The 13,442-nt window shown below is 35.9% G+C and overlaps 2 long non-coding RNA genes across 2 annotated transcripts; one reads left to right on the top strand and one right to left on the bottom strand.

Annotated features, from left to right (window-relative positions):
- Positions 1–8,048: 8,048 nt before the first annotated feature.
- Positions 8,049–8,875, bottom strand: LOC113347586. The gene is made up of 2 exons (XR_003359099.1): positions 8,642–8,875; positions 8,049–8,502 (listed from the first exon to the last, which is right to left on the bottom strand). It is a non-coding gene; the product is annotated as an uncharacterized LOC113347586 (long non-coding RNA).
- A 2,745-nt stretch (positions 8,876–11,620) lies between these two features.
- Positions 11,621–12,307, top strand: LOC113353216. Its single transcript, XR_003361153.1, has 2 exons — positions 11,621–11,707; positions 12,179–12,307. It is a non-coding gene; the product is annotated as an uncharacterized LOC113353216 (long non-coding RNA).
- Positions 12,308–13,442: the final 1,135 nt, after the last annotated feature.

The following is a 13,442-nucleotide window of genomic DNA, read 5'->3' as shown; positions in this document are numbered from 1 at the left end:
ATGGAAATATAGCATAAGAAAACAATATTAAAAGATTGAACAATCTCAGAACAAAATCAAATTAAAGTTTTCTAAATAACATACTGAAAATTCTACACGAAGAACGTCAAATTTAAAACTCACGTTTCTTCTCAGTCAAGCCCTTAACAGTTAAAACCTGAGAAGACATTAGAAGCAGGGCAGCAACCAGAGCTAGCCAAAGGAAAACCTTAATATTTTTTGAACACATTTTCAAAGCACTCTTGCTCTTTCGAAGGGAAAAATAAAATGTACGTACTGGAATTTGGAGGAGATGAGGGCGAGGAAGCTATGTAGTTCTTGAAATATGAAGCCCTATTTAAGAATGGAGGAAAAGAACGGCATATTGAAGAGAGTCGTACCCTACTTATTAAAGTTCACTAACATCCAGTGGAAAGTATTATTGCAAAATGATAAAATAATAGGGCCCGTGACAATGCCCTGTCCTTGTTTTTTTATAAGTGAGAAGTCAGCAGTAGCTCGATGGATAACTACTACATTGCGATCAAATAGTGTCAACAATCCTACTTCCACGAAATTATAGTGTGCTCTATAACGACAAATTACGTGCAAATTTGTCAAACGTTGCTGATAGAGGTACAATTTACTTGCCGTGTACCGGTTTACAGGTAAGTGTTTTTGACACACTCCTGGTCTATTGTATATAAACTGTAAAACTTTCCAGGAAACCGAGGTCAGTTCAAGGTTGACGTGAACATAAACCCAAAATTTGGTAGATATCATATGGCATCTAATAGTTGATGTTCCATTTCTTACACATCCTAGAAGTTAATTATAATCAGATTACGTGCACCCAAAATCTAGTAGTGTTTTGGTTAAAAAGGAAGGAAACAGTTGGGAGTTTGCTTAAGCTGGAAGACATAATAAGGTGTTTCAACTTATAACAACTAACTTTTTTTTTGTTTACCCACTTCCTCTCAAAACACAACTACATCTCATCCAACATAATGAATGTCTGGTCGATTTCTTCTTCAACCATTTTAGATTGTCCCTATAAATAAGCACCAACATGAACAAGTTCAAAAACAAGTACTTCTTCATTAATCCAATCATAATATTTATAATCACCAAAGAAAAACATGGGTTCTTCTAAAATCTTCTTTGCGTGTCTTGCTCATTCTGCTTTCATCGACAAATAACGAGTTCAGCTCGGCAGCACGTCAACTTTTGCAAACATCAACTACTATAACCGCAGTTCCATCAATTCCCAAGCTATCCCAAAATTCCACCAATACCAAGTACTACTAAACTGCCTCCATTACCACCAATGCCTAGTATCCCTAACCCTAAATTCACATTACCACCAATTGCTTCTGTTTCCCTAATGGGAATTCCTTTCCTTGCTCCTCTTTTCCACAATAACTTCGAAAACTACTACCTCTACTGCTAGCCCTTGAATTCACAGCATAAACTTGATCCATTATTTATGGACTATACCATTCCATTAGAGGGAGATAGTATATATCATGTATATGTTTTATTATTACTAGGTAGTTTGTTCTATTTTTCTAGTAGCTAGCAGGAGTAGATGTCCTTGATCATCCCATCCTGCTAGAGGATTTGTTTGTCTGGTTTTTTACTTCATATATCCATCATCCATGTATTGTGTTACTTAATACTAAGATTATTATAAAATGTAATGTGTGATGTTCTTATAGATAAATATCGGATGAGAAGCAAAACGAAGACAAAAACAAAAAAAGGACCAAGTGATAGTAGTTAGTAGAATGTTTTCCGTAAGCACAATTAAAGAAACAATGCAAGAAGTAAGATACTAAACATACCATATCAAGCGACAATCAACGTGCTAGGGATGGCACCAGCACAAAAGATTTCACTTCCTGTAGACGTACCATCACTCCTACTAAGCTGTAATTGGTTTAGCTTTCATGTTGTCGTAAAAATAATCCTCTTGTCACGAGCACAGAGGAATAAGCCAATAGATGAGCATAGTTCATATCTTTGTTATGACCTTGTGTGTCAAGGTCCAGTTTGAAGCTCCTTCTATATTCAAATCATTGTCTTCAAGTAACCATACACTCAATTCTCCATGTAACACTGGCTGTAAAAGATAAACCCTTCTGATTCTCCAAGATACTGATTCGCTTCGCTCGGCTAACTATTCCTCAGGGCAAGTTCATCAATGTTTTTAAGATCGACTGTAATGATTCTACGTCCGTTTCCTTCCATCCAACACAAAACTCCATTACGGCTAACTACATGGCTTGATAAAGCGTGCGACATAGTTACCCGTTCAGGACATGAAACAACATATGTCTTCCATGTACCCAAACTTGGAAGCAAGATTTTAAGGACGAAGGAAAATGCAGAATAGCTACACTTATATATGAGCACTACCATGTAATTTCTTGCTAACAAAGAATCTGTGGTTTTCTTCACAAAACCAGTAACGAATTCATACGAACAAGTAACAGGAGATGTCGGCAGAACAAGTTCATCTAACTCGTTGGTTAAAGGATTGCAGACATAACCATATTAGGTTTTGTTAAACAAAGAATTAAACCATCCCTCGAAGCTAAAAGGTATAACTTCGGAGGGAAGGAAATTCAAAAGAAACCCACCATATCTACAATACATATTTGGGTTGGGATTAACTGATACAATCGTATCTCTGTTCTTAAATGGCCGTTCAAGGTTGTAAAACAATATACAATCCGAAAAACCATTAAATTTGATCCACATAGGACTGAAATCTGGGTTACAAATTATAGAACGCCACAACTTTGAAACGCACCTGATTTTCAATACGGACTTTAATGGAAGACGAAGAAAAATATTCATCATGACATCTTCTGCGATATATTTACCCTAATCGTTATCCGTTGAGGAATTCAGTCGCTTTCGCGATGAACTCGAACAACATGCAGACGAATCCATCTCAATACCACCACCACCAATATGATTGGCAACAATTTTCGTAGTTTAGTTAATGATTTTAATGGTTTCTTAAACAAGGATCAGGATCATCTTTATCCAACGGTATAGGAGATTTGTTAAAAGGGGTTTGTCAAACCCATTTGTTAAAATATTCCCATCCCTTAAACAAAGCTATAAATTAGGGCTGAGCATAAAACCCGTACCGCGGTTTTTATCCATATCCGTCCGCAAATTTGCGGGTGAAAATCAATCCGCTAGAGTTATGGACCGGACATGGGTGCAATCTCAAATCCGCACGCGGTGCGGTTACGGTTGCGGATGCAATCTCAAATCCGCGGATTAACCGCACCGTAGGACAATTACGGAATTTAGTAAATGTATTAAGGATAGTATGGGAAGTTGTGTGTTTATATATAAACATCTTTACATTTGTAAACCCTAATGGATATTTTTTTCTTCGAGAGGAACCGAACAGACCTCTTAGTATCTTCTCCTTCCTAACTTCTATTCTTCTTCAATTAGGTTTAATTAATCAGGAATTTTCTATAACATCTTTATCGATTTGCAGAGAAGTAAGTAACGATTAACTTCAGAAGTATCTAATTAGGGTTATACTAAAAGTATATTACAGGGTTCATGTTTATTCGGACATTGGCAAAGCTTTGAAATATCATTTTCTGGTACCAAATGTGGCTGTGTTAAAAAAAAAGAAAGAAATGCATCAGGATATATGTCACTATTTTCTGACTGTTGGTATCAGTGGGAGTAAATTATCATAATCTACATGCTCATATGCAGTTTTCTACCCGTTGCAAGGTCTCTGTGGTTCTACGTGTGCATAAGTGATTTTTTACTTATAGATCCCCTGAATATTGGACAGTAGACGCAATAGTAGTACACTGAGAATGAATTTGGTAGTGGGAATCCTTGCTGTTGTGAATGTTTGTCATGTATCTCTCTTATAAGATGGACAAAATCTTTGTTGTACAAACAGTGGGTCTCTCTCTCGCTGTTTATATAGTTCTGCGACTTGCACCACATATGTACATACCCAGAATATTTTAAAAGGGATGTTCAAAACTGCTTGATTTTAGGATATTTTAGATATTGAACTGAATTTTGGATTCTTCGCATGAAATTTAGTCCTTTGTGGTATTAGGACATTAGCATGTCTGCTACTGTTTGGCTTGATTTTAGGCCATTGTTTGTTTTCGCAAAATTGTGTTTTCTATTAGTCTCCTTGGAATTTGATTAGTCATAATCAATCTTAAAATTTTGGCTTGTTGTTCCTCAATGTCGATTGGGTCTGCGGTCTAGTTGTGATCAGCCCTTTTAAATGGTCTTTACTAACCAATGTTGATTGGTTTTTGTTTCTTCTTGTTTATTGCTGCCTTATATATGTTTGTTAATAGTACGGACTCAACTAGATTAATGGTAGTCCTGATACTCAATGGTGCTTAGTTCAGATATGTGTTGCGGTTGTTAATGCGAAATCTCAATTTTTATTGATTATGACTCAGAAATATCTTTTGTTTGACGTAACTGCTTCCTGATTATATGTAATTTGTTACTGAACAAGCTTAGAGATTGTCAATATTATGCTTAAGTGAAACTGCGCCACATCTATTGCTTGAGAATTGCTTATTTTTGCTCCCCTTAAGATTTCTGCGGTATGTGACATTGGTTCCTTCGGCTTATGATATATCAGATCAAATTAGGAACTTATGATCAGAATGATGCCTAAATTTAGTGTTTACTGATTATCTATAACTCCTCCTCATTTTACAGATGCGGCAGAAATCTTGCAGGAAATTCCAGACATGTCTATCATGGATTGAATAAACTAGTACTCGAATCCAAGGTCTCTTTTTCAGTTTTTGGGATCAAAGATTCATATGGCTTTGCACCATACTTGTTGCATTTGAATTAGTAGTCTTTTGTGTTAATACATAAATACTTTAGATAATGATACTTAATCATGGGCCCGCTGATTTTTTCCAATAATATTCATTAGCCAATTCTTAGGCTTAGGATTTTGCGAGTGGAACCGGTAGTAGCAGTAGTATTTCAACAAACAATTTGAGGCTTTAGTTTGAGCAACAAAATTAGGGGCAACATCTTAAGCAAGTTGGAACAAATCTTGGTTTGACCGACCTGCAACAACCAGCTGAACCACATTGGGCGCCTGCTGCTGCTAGAGATGCCTGATATTTAAGGTTTTCCACTCCATTTTTTTCAGTTGCCTCCACCTCTGTTGTAGAACAAAATGATGGAAACAAAAATATAGCATAAGAAAACAATTAAAACCAATCTCAGAACAAAATCAAATTAAAGTTTTCCAAATAACATACTGAAATTGTACACGATGAACGGACAGTAATAACGTTAAAAATAATGATTTAAAACTCACGTTTCTTCTCAGTCAAGCCCTTAACAGTTCAAACCTGATAAGACATTAGAAGGAGGGCAACAACCAGAGCTAGCCAAATGAAAACCTTAACATTTTTTGAACCCATTTTCTAAGCACTCTTGCTCTTTCCAAGGGAAAAATAAAATGTACGTACTGGAATTTGGAGGAGAGAAGGGCGAGGTATAATGGTGTAAAACGTGCCGGCCCGACACAACCCGGCACACGAAGTCGCGTGCTTAACGTGCCATGTGTTGTGCCGTGCTGTGTCAACGATTTAAACATGTTGTGTCGTGCTGTGCTTTACTAGTCAAAAGGTAGGCACAGCACATCCCACGAGCACAACACATGAATAAACGTGTCGTGCCGTGCTGTGCTTTATTAGTCAAAAGGTACGCACAGCACATCCTACGAGCATAACACACGAATAAACGTGTCGTGTTGTGCCGTGCTGGCACACGTGCTATAAACAATTTGAAATCACTTAATGTATACATAAAGTCGGACATTATCACGAGAATTTAAATAGACAACATATCATTTGAAATTATTTCAAGTAAAATTAACAAGTTTGTTCAATAAAAAGAAATAGCATGTTTGTAAATATTAACAAGTTTGTACAATAACTAACAAGTAAAATTATTTCAAGTAAAATTAACAAGTTTGTTCAATAAAGATAAATAATCCATCAAATAAAAAATTGGATCATTGTCATGTAAATTAATGTTCTAGTTAAATATATGTAACAAAATTATAACATCGATACTGAAATATATTTTCCAAATATGTAGGTATTATGTGTTGTTATAAAAATAAGTCAGCATAAAATGTCAAAACTGGCTAGAATAGTGACTTTTTTGTGAAATATTCACAAAATGTGATGTATTATGCCTTGTTATATGGTGTGTACTTGTCCATGCTATGACGTGCTTTCTTAACGTGCTGGGCTGAGCTGGGTCACGTGCTTATCGGTGTCGCCTGTTGTGCTGTGCTACTGTGCCGATTAGGCTAACCCAGCATAGCCCACAAATCTAACATATTGGACTGGGCTGGGCTCAGATTTTAACGTGCTGGACTGGACTGTGCTCTTGCTGGCACCGCCCAATTTACACCTCTACGCGAGGAAGCTATGTAGTTCTTCAAATTTCAAACCCTATTTAAGAAGGGAATAGTACCCTACTTATCAAAGAGAGTAGTACCCTACTTATCAATGTATTATTGCAAAATGATAAAATAATAGGGCCCGAAACTACTTGTTTTCATATAATTGAGAAGTCGACAGCAGCTCGGTGGATAACTACTAAGTGGCGATCAAATAGTGTCAAAGATCATGTTTCCACTGAATATTGAAGGTGGGTACCAGCATTATAGCGGGACTGGTATCATTTTATATAAGACGAAAACTTTATAAGCGATTTCGGAAGTGTGATCACTCAATCAATACCAGCCTCGTTAATATTGGTACCCATCCATTAGAAAAAATGCAAAATTATAGTGTTCTACAATCATAAATTATGGTACTAATTTGCCAAATAGTGTTAATAGAGGTGCTAATTTGTTTGGGGTGTACCGGTCCATGAGGACGAGGTGTTTTATCTATGGATTTTGATACATCCTCAATCAGCATATTAGTACATTTTCCGTCAAATTTGCCAACGAACCAAGGTCAGTACAAGGTTGACATGAACATAAACCCAAAACTTGATAGATATGGCATCTAACATTTACATCCATTTCCTGTCACATTTTAGAAGTTAATCGTAATCAGATTGCGTGCACCCAAAACCTAGTAGTATTTTACTTAAAAGGAAGGAACACAGTTGGGAGTTTGCCTAAACTGGAAGACTAAAATGCATACATGGTAAGGTGATCAACTAATAACAACTAACTTTACACACTTCCTCTCAAAACACAACTACATATCATCCAACTTAATGAATGTCCCGTCGATTACTTCTTTCAACCATTTTAAGATTCTCCACTATAAATAAGAACCTCAACGTGAACAAGTTAGATCCAAAACAAAAACAAGGACTTCTTCACTAATCAAATCATAATATCTTATTATCACCAAAGGAAAAACCATGGGTTCTTCTAAAATCTTCTTTGCGTTGTCTTTGCTCATTGTGCTTTCATCGACACATATCGAGTTCAGCTCGGCCGCTCGTCAACTTTTGCAAACATCAACCACGATACCAGCAATCCCACCAATTCCTGCCATTCCATCAATCCCAAACTATCCTAAAATTCCACCAATACCAAGTACTACTAAACTGCCTCCATTACCACCAATGCCTAGTATTCCGAAATTCACATTATCAAACGGCATTTCGTCGTCAATTGCTTCTATGTTCCCTAATGGAATTCCTTTCCTTGCCCCTCCATCGACAACAACTGCGACGACTAGCCCTTGAATTCTTTTCACAGCATAACTTAGTTCTGTTGTGTATGGACTATACCACCATTCCCGTTCGAGGGAGATAGTGTCATGTATATGTATGAATATTCTTACTATAGCTAGCAGGAACAGATGCCCTTGATCATCCTCATCCTGCTAAAGGATTTGTTTGTGGTTTATACTCTAACGTGCATCCATCATTTATGTATTGTGTCACTTATTATTACTACCAATGTCATGATGTGATTCGTGATTTCCTACACAAATAAATCAGATAAAGTGATAGATGATTAAGAGAAAACGTAAGACTAAACCATAAAAAGGACTCGAGTTGCTGACCGATTGCCATTAACCATGGAAGATAAAATGGGGCACAATGCACAAATCAAGGGTAAAATGATACAGTAAAAACATAAATACTTCAGATAATGATACTTAATCATGGGCCGCTGATTTTTTTCCAAAAATCATTACAAACTGCAAAAATATTTGTTCATTAGACAATTCCTAGGCTTCGGATCATTTGCGAGTGGAACCAGTAGTTGCAGTAGTATTTCAACAAACAGTTCGAGGCTTTAGTTTGAGCAACAAAATTAGGGGCAACATCTTAAGCAAGTTGGAACAAATCTTGGGCTGACCGACCTGAATCTACAACAACCAGGTGAACCACATTGGGCGCCGCCTGCTACTGCTAGAGATGCCTCATATTTAAGGTTTTCCACTCCATTTTTTTCAGTTGCCTCCACCGCCTCCACCTCTGCTGTAGAATAAAATCATGGAAAATATAGCATAAGAAAACAATATTAAAAGATTGAACAATCTCAGAACAAAATCAAATTAAAGTTTTCTAAATAACATACTGAAAATTCTACACGAAGAACGTCAAATTTAAAACTCACGTTTCTTCTCAGTCAAGCCCTTAACAGTTAAAACCTGAGAAGACATTAGAAGCAGGGCAGCAACCAGAGCTAGCCAAAGGAAAACCTTAATATTTTTTGAACACATTTTCAAAGCACTCTTGCTCTTTCTAAGGGAAAAATAAAATGTACGTACTGGAATTTGGAGGAGATGAGGGCGAGGAAGCTATGTAGTTCTTGAAATATGAAGCCCTATTTAAGAATGGAGGAAAAGAACGGCATATTGAAGAGAGTCGTACCCTACTTATTAAAGTTCACTAACATCCAGTGGAAAGTATTATTGCAAAATGATAAAATAATAGGGCCCGTGACAATGCCCTGTCCTTGTTTTTTTATAAGTGAGAAGTCAGCAGTAGCTCGATGGATAACTACTACATTGCGATCAAATAGTGTCAACAGTCCTACTTCCACGAAATTATAGTGTGCTCTATAACGACAAATTACGGTGCAAATTTGTCAAACGTTGCTGATAGGGGTACCAATTTACTTGCCGTGTACCGGTTTACAGGTAAGTGTTTTTGACACACTCCTGGTCTATTTGTATATAAACTGTAAAACTTTCCAGGGAACCGAGGTCAGTTCAAGGTTGACGTGAACATAAACCCAAAATTTGGTAGATATCATATGGCATCTAATATTGATGTTCCATTTCCTACCACATCCTAGAAGTTAATTATAATCAGATTACGTGCACCCAAAATCTATTAGTGTTTTGGTTAAAAAGGAAGGAAACAGTTGGGAGTTTGCTTAAGCTGGAAGACATAATAAGGTGTTCAACTTATAACAACTAACTTTTTTTTTTCTTTACACACTTCCTCTCAAAACACAACTACATCTCATCCAACATAATGAATGTCTGGTCGATTTCTTCTTTCAACCATTTTAAGATTGTCCCTATAAATAAGCACCAACATGAACAAGTTCAAAAACAAGTACTTCTTCATTAATCCAATCATAATATCTTATAATCACCAAAGAAAAAACATGGGTTCTTCTAAAATCTTCTTTGCGTTGTCTTTGCTCATTCTGCTTTCATCGACAAATAACGAGTTCAGCTCGACAGCACGTCAACTTTTGCAAACATCAACTACTATAACCGCAGTTCCATCAATTCCAAGCTATCCCAAAATTCCACCAATACAAAGTACTACTAAACTGCCTCCATTACCACCAATGCCTAGTATCCCTAATCCCTAAATTCACATTACCACCAATTGCTTCTGTGTTCCCTAATGGAAATCCTTTCCTTGCTCCTCCTTCCACAATAACTTCGAAAACTACTACCTCTACTGCTAGCCCTTGAATTCACAGCATAACTTGATCCATTATTTATGGACTATACCATTCCCATTAGAGGGAGATAGTATATATCATGTATATGTTTTATTATTACTAGCTAGTTTGTTCTATTTTTCTAGTAGCTAGCAGGAGTAGATGTCCTTGATCATCCTCATCCTGCTAGAGGATTTGTTTGTCTGGTTTTTACTTTCATATATCCATCATCCATGTATTGTGTTACTTTTAATACTAATATTATATATTAAAATGTAATTTGTGATTTCTTATAGATAAATATCGGATGATTAAGCAAAATGTAAGACAAAAACAAAAAAAGGACCAAGTAATAGTAGTTATGTAGAATGTTTCCGTAAGCACAATTAAAGAAACAATGCAAGAAGTAAGATACTAAACATACCATATCAAGCGACAATCAACGTGCTAGGGATGGCACCAGCACAAAAGATTTCACTTCTCTTGTAGACGTACCATCACTCCTACTAAGCTGTACGATTGTTTTAGCTTTCATGTTGTACGTAAAAATAATCCTCTTGTCACGAGCAACAGAGGAATAAGCCAATAGATGAGCATAGTTGCATATCTTTTGTTATGACCTTGTGTGTCAAGGTCCAGTTTGAAGCTCCTCTATATTCAAATCATTGTCTTCAAGTAACCATACACTCAATTCTCCATTGTAACACTGGCTGTAAAAGATAAACCCTTCTGATTCTCCAAGATACTGATTCGCTTCGCTCGGCTTAACTATTTCCTCCATGGGCAAGTTCATCAATATTTTTAAGATCGACTGTTATGATTCTACGTCCTTTTCCTTCCATCCAACACAAAACTCCATTACGGCTAACTACATGGCTTTAGTTTCAGTTTGCTTTTGTGTATTAACCATCAGTACGTGTATGACGTACTATTTTTCCGTGTTTACTATGCATCTATAGGTTTGGTTTCAGTTTTGGTTGTTTATTAACCATCAGTTCGTATATGACGTACTGTTTTTATGCATCTTGATCATAATTATTCGATCTTTTTGGGTTAGATTATGATTTTTTTTAGCTTATTTGAACTTTCAATTTGATTATCTTGTTATTTTCGTTTCTTTATTTTCTCAAAATCATGTTTGTTTGTTGTTTCACGGGTATTATCCGGCAGTACATATGTTGCATACTAATTTGAACTTCTTTTGATTTTGTTTTATTCTTAGTTTTATCACTTGTTGTGGTTTGATCCATAAGTACATATCTTTCATACTAAAATAAGACTCTCGATTATGTTTTTTTGATAGATTCATTACATGCGGTTTGTTTTTTAGTTCATGAATCAGCAGTACATATGTGTCATACTAATACGAACTGCTTTTGATTATGTTTTATTCTTAGTTATATCATTTGTTGTTGTTTCATCCATAGTGTTTTTATTCTTAGTTATATCATTATGTGGAATACTGATACAAACTGTTTTTTTTTGGGGTTGATCCATTAGTACGTATGTGTAGTACTGAATATGTGCTTTAATTCGTCTATATTCATGGATTCGTCACTTTTTCTTTACATGCAGTTGATTTTTTAGTTCATTTGATTTTGTTTTATTCAAAGTTTTGCCACTATTTGTCTGTTGGTAGTTAGTTCGGGTTAGGCGTAGGAATGGATCGTGGTGGCCAAGGCGTATAATGGGATTTCCTGAATTTCTTGATGGTTGCGTCCTTTCTCTGAAGGATCAAACTCCGGTGAAGTTCTTGGGACGATATAATGCAAACATGTAAGTGTTTCGATATTCTTGTTTATGTAATCTTGTTTAGTATGAAGTGTGTTTTAATGGGTGTGCATAATGTATGTACTGCATTCTCATGCATTTTTAGTGTGTTTTGATGAGAGTGTGTAATGCATGTATTGCATTCTCATGCATTTTTAGTGAGTTTGATGGAGTCCATAATGAATGTACTGTATTATTCCCAGATAAGTATTGTAGAAGGTTTTTGCAGCTTCATTTGGTATAATTTGGCAGTGCGTATATCCTGCACTGCTGAAAATTCAGTTTATATACGCTACACTGACGAGAAATCAGCGTATAAATGTTGCACTCTGTAAAAATCACAGTCTACACTTCATAGAACATTACAATAGCTGCTGGTTTTTTGCTCCATAACTATTATTCTGCACTAAGCATAACCAAGTAATCCGCTTGGAGTTTTTATACATTTTTTGATCATCTCAGTTGGTCACTTAGAAGGGGGCTCAACAAGACGTGCTAGTTGATATGGTTGCATAAAGTCATTTTTACAAGCAGAGATTGGTACACCTTATCAACACAACTACGTAAGACTCTTGCTTAAGTTTCTTTTTTCGCATAGAGGAATACCAAAAAAAAAACTAATAAACAGTTTATCTCCTTGCTATACCTTTTTCTCTTAGTATACCAGCACCGTCGTCTACCCGCTGGACAACCCATAACGATTTTAGTTTCAATTTTTAAGTATATTCACTCTATAATTACCCAAGTTGGACTAAGTGAAGTATTGTTCATTATGGGGACATTTATAGGATCCTGTACATATTTTTCTTAACATTAAATCCGTGTTATTATGTTTAAAATCCACTGAAAAAATGAGTGCATCCAATATGTACTGATAGTTGTGAAACGAAGACTTGCCTTTCTTAGCATTACACATAGGTTTACATAGAATTAGTTGTCTTTTGTAACGCAATCACTGTCATGGTGTGAAAGGAAGAATTTTGTTTCTTAGCATTATCCATTGGTTATATGATCTTTTTGGGTTGGTAATGGAATTGGCTTATTAAGCAGTTTATGTGTCGGTTCGAGAACGATTTTGTTTTGGATTATACAATATGAATTGAGTTTATTCAAGGATGATTTTTATAGATGTAAAACATGAACTGAGTGTAGGTATACTGTCAATAAATTGGGTGTATAAGTACTGTCAAGAAATAGTTATTTGTTGCCTTCTAAAAAGAAAGGACCGAATAAATTGAGTGCAAATGTACTGCCAAGAAATTGAGTACATCATTTATAGACTAGAAAACATTTTGCAGTATTATTACTCTTTGTTAGTTGGTATGGTTTGCTAAACGCCTACACGTCTTAAGAGTTTTCATTGGTAATGGGTGATAAGTGCCTTAAATACATCTTTTGAATGTCAATTTTTTATGCTTTTCTTAGTTATTTCTCTTGTATTTTTGTATATTACGTTTGTTTTATTTTTGCAGGCATTTTGGAGTCATGTTACATGAAAGAAGAGGAGAAGAGGCATAATTCATCATTTTGGCTACGCTAGGTGCTAATGGATTTGAAGCCAAGGCAGTCACACTTATTAATCGGGGTAGCCACCTGCTGTGATAAGGGCCAGTCTTATACGCAGCAACAACAAAGCTAGGTCCTAATACACTCGACCAGTTCCGCTCATTTCATCTCAGTCTACAACCAAAATACGAAGAGCTGCTGCCAAGAGTTCACCGTTGTCCAACAAAGTCAACCA

This window comes from Papaver somniferum, chromosome 2 (assembly GCF_003573695.1).
Source record: "Papaver somniferum cultivar HN1 chromosome 2, ASM357369v1, whole genome shotgun sequence".
Taxonomy (NCBI): Eukaryota; Viridiplantae; Streptophyta; class Magnoliopsida; order Ranunculales; family Papaveraceae; genus Papaver; species Papaver somniferum.
Note: the sequence above shows the minus strand (reverse complement) of the source record. Positions and strands in the feature narration are given on the sequence as shown.